We start from the raw sequence: 4668 nt of genomic DNA, 5'->3' as shown, positions 1-4668 counted from the left end.
TTGTTATTATCATTATTACTGATATCAAAATTATCATTATTGTTATCATTATCATTAGTATCATTATTATTATTATTATTATTATTATTATTATTATTATTATGATTATTATTACTATTATTATTACTATTATTATAATTACTACAACTATTAGGATTATTATCATTATTATTATCATTATTATTATCATTATTATTGTTGTTGTCATTATTATTATTTTTATTATTATTATTATTATCATTGGTGTTATTATTATTACTATTGTTATTATTACTCTCATTATCATTATTATTGTTACTATCATTATTATCATTGATCAAGCTGTTGTGTCTGTTACTTTTATTATTATTAATGTCACTATTACTGCTGTTATTATTGTTACCATTATCATTATTGTCATTATCATTATCATTATTATTATCATTATCATTATCATTATCATTACTATCATCATCATCATCATCATCATCATTATTATTATCATTATTATTATTATTATTATTATTATTATTATTATTATTATTATTATCATTATTATTATTATCATTATTATTATTATTATTACTACTATTATTATTATCATTATTATTATTATTATTATTATCATTATTATTATTATTATTATTATTACTATTTCTATTATCATTATTATTATCGTCATTACTATTATACTCATCATTATCATTATTATTATTATTATTGTTCTTGTTCTTGTTGTTATTACCATTATTATTATTTTGTTATTGTTATTATTATCATTATCATTATCATTATTTTATTATTATTATCATCAATTATTATTATTATTATTACTATTATTATGTTGGTGTGGTTGTTGTTGTTGTTATTATTAGTATTTTTAATATTATTATTGTTATTAGTAGTAGTAGTAGTAGAAGTAGTATCATTATTATTATTATTATTATTAGTGTTGTTATTATAATTAATATATTTTTAATGTTGTCATTATTATTACTATTATCATTTTGTCTTGTTTAAGTATGTGTGTATATATGTATGTGTGTGTATCTATGTGTATATATATATATATGTGTGTGTGTGTGTGTGTGTGTGTGTGTGTGTGTGTGTGTGTGTTTATTTGTGTATGTATATAAATATGGATCAGAAAAAAAACCCACTTTAGTTTTATATAAAAGGAAGGTTACTTAGCATACAATTTAGCGTAAGAAAAACTGTTTCAGACTCTTACATGAAAATACCTCGTGACAAGTACAACGGAATTATATGGTAAACGCTTCACAGTTTATATATGTGTTACATATTGGACGTAACTCAGATACCATCTACGTAAAGAATCTTCGAATAACGACATGCAAGTTGTCTATTAAAAAAGTAGATTTGTTCCATTACTGTTTCTTTTTCTTGCTCTGCATTCACTCTGCTTCCGTCGAATCCCAGAGAATATCATCAGCTGATTAAGCCAAGCTCATCCATTCAGACATTTGCAAGTAAAATCATACAAAACCGCGATGGCCTCGAGTTCCTCATGTAACGTAAGGCAGTTATGTCATAACTTCATCCAAGAAATTGGTCTCAATGTAGCTAAACGGAGCGAGGCAAGTGATGCGTGGCGCTTCGTACGGCCCCAAGAGGTACGCATGGAGGCCGCGGGCAGAGTCGACGAGCGCTCCAAACTCGACTCATTAATGCCGACAACTGTAGTATTAATGATGTGGTGATGAAGCTGATGTCAGCTTTAAAATGGGAGAGGCTCTCCTCGCCTCCTCGCGGTCGGCTGAGGATCGCGGACGAGCCTTCAAGAGCAGGGATCTTGGGACTGGCCTCCGCCGGACTAATTTTCGAGAAGTGGAGTGTGTCACGGACCAGCCTTTGTCTTCGTCTCTCTAATGATACTTTCAAATTGACGTGAACTTTCGATCAGAAGTATTTTTCTTTTTTTTTCAAATTTTCCTCGCCGCTGTACTCTATGTATGCCCTGTCTGTGCCCCCGAAGAAGGTGATAATCTGAATATTTTCTAAACAATGTAGCAGACGATAAAATTCAGAAACACAAACGTCACATCAGAATAATTTCCTCCTCTGGAACTACAGCTCCAAAGGCAGGGAAGTTTTGAGAGCGTGTTTGAGGGTACATGGGTTTGAGAAACATGGTGTTGAAGGTAATGTTGCAAAGGAAGAGACTGGGTAACAGGGTAAAAATTATATGTAAGAGAAATTAGCAGGAAAGGAGAGGGGACAAAACAGAGGAAACTATAATAAGATAAAAATGGAGGATTTAAGTGTACTAGGAAAGATTGTAAAGAAATAAGAGAGGAAGCGCGATATGCAGCAGAAAAATATAACTCCATTATTGTTACATAATTACAAGATGGGGGCGTGACGTGCGCTATAGTTAAAAGAGAGGACTAGAGAAAAAGTTTCACGAGAGCCCAGTGTATGTCACTTTCCTTTCTGAAATAAATATAGAGTGAACCGATCAGATGCATTCCAGAAATGTACATTTTGGCCGAACATTTGTGACAACATAAAGGATCAATAAATTCATTAGACGAAACAGGAGAAGCACGCGAGTATTAAGAGGTCAGGTAGAAGGTCGGGGCGGCAGGTGCGCTTCCAGGCCATCGTGGCTTCATCAGCTGTGCGGGCGCACGGTCAGAGAGCCGTCGGCTGCGTCGCCAACATATAAACAGTGTCATTAGCATGGCGTCCCTTGCCCTTTGATCCCGCTTTTGAATGACAATATTGGTTATCCGTAATCCGTTAACGAGGCCGGAGCAGGGGCGGGGAGCCGGAGGGCAGGCGGGGGCCGGGGCGAGGGGAAGGGAGGGGCGAGCCCGAGGGGAAGGAGGGGAGACAATATGACGATGCTCCAGCCATCTATTGATCAATTAAGCGTGCAGCGCTACCTGCGGTCGTCGAGGCAGCCTCGCCTGATGGCCAATTAGAGAGACACGGTGCCTTGGCACTCCTGAGGAGAATGAGGCAGACGCGCACAAGAACATCGACGGCCGGCATAATTTGGCCTTTGAAGACACTCCCGTCGAACGACTATAATCTCTGCCAAGTTCCGGACACAAGTGTGATAATGGGACAAGATTTTCCCCAACTACTCCCTGCCAGTTCCCTAATGACACGCTCGCCATCAAAGACGCATAATCATAATCACAACAATCCGACCCTCGACCTGAATTTCCTGCAAGTAACCGTCTCGAGCACGCAACTATTGCTCTTAGATCTCCCGCTTGCAGGGTCTACTTTGGCGTGTCTCGCAGCCTGGAAATGGTTGATGTCATTAGAGGAACATAATATGGCATCAAAGTTGACTCTGACATCCACGAGAGGCGGACATCAACAGATCAGATCGATCTCTTCTCGTATTAGCCTAAATTGGCTAATCTTAGTTTTGTTTGCGTATGTATGTCCTTCACTGCTTGTGTAAGTGTGATGCCGCTTGTGCTGAGAGGTACGTTGACACACATCCCTGTATCCTTACGTGTGGGATTTTTTTTCTTCTAAATTTCTATTTGTCTTAAGGTGTATCTATGTATTAACATGTGTCTGTCTGGGAATGTTCGATGTTTGTGTCTGTCTGTGGCTATTTATATGTTTGTTTGTTTTTGTTCTGTCTGTATCTCTGCTTCTGTTAGCGTGTTTGTCTGTGTTCGTGTGTTCGAAACACTGATGAGGGCCGGTGTGTTAATAAGATTACAGAGACGTGTCGCAAGCCCCATTCATCGAAGACGCCTGCCACGCGACAGAGCCTCTCATTCTAGCAGATGATATTTATGGATGTACGTGCGATGTACATGACCTACTCTTAAGGAATGGGTTTGTATTTATAAGCTGTGCGTAATTTCTCTGGATTTGCACATAGTCTTTCAATATGTGCATTTGCATTTTTACACGAAAATAATTTATAAAAGTACTGACTTCCTATACATGGACATATCTAGAATCTACATAATGTTCCACTTTTATATAATCTTGGTCTTGGTATAAAAAAAAATCCTCAAGTGTCACCACCTATTCCGCCAATCCCTCATCACATCCACAAGGGTTTCATATCACCACTTCCCCCTCCCCCAACCCCCTCTCCAACCCCAATCAGGGACTTACACGTCAGCACCCCCACCCCCAACGCCCCGCCCCCTCCAGACACTCACCCTCGACCAATCACTGTCATTTTCCCAAGCATGCTACGAACCCTTTCATTTTTCTCCTTTGCCGCTTTTTTCCCCTCTTGTCCTCACCTCCCCCCCTCTCTTTCCCCTCTCCTGCACCCCTTCCTCCCCCCTCTCGTCTCTTCTTTACCCTCTTATTTGCACCTTCTTTATCCCCGCTTGTTATTTATGGTCGGGTTGTCGCTTCCCTCCCGCTCATCAGTAACCTTGCTGCCTCATTTGTAATTTGGCTCCAAAATAAACTCCATTCTTCCCAGGTGTTGGAGGTTTCAGTGCGTTTCATCTCGGGGGTTCCTGTTTTCTGAACGTTTTGGAAAAGCATCCCGTCTCCGTGGACCTTCACAGAACCCTGAGACCTTCTGCGATGCATGATCCCATTGCCAATTAAGCTGGAAAGGAGCTTGATTCCCGCTAAGCTGTAAAAGAGGGCCGTGTGCAGCGCCAGGCGAGCGTCCAGCTGACCGAAGGGATAGCGAACGAGGCGAAACGCTGGAGAAAATCCCGT

Source organism: Penaeus chinensis, chromosome 9 (genome assembly GCF_019202785.1).
Source record: "Penaeus chinensis breed Huanghai No. 1 chromosome 9, ASM1920278v2, whole genome shotgun sequence".
In the NCBI taxonomy this organism is placed as follows: Eukaryota; Metazoa; Arthropoda; class Malacostraca; order Decapoda; family Penaeidae; genus Penaeus; species Penaeus chinensis.
This window is presented reverse-complemented; position numbering follows the sequence as displayed.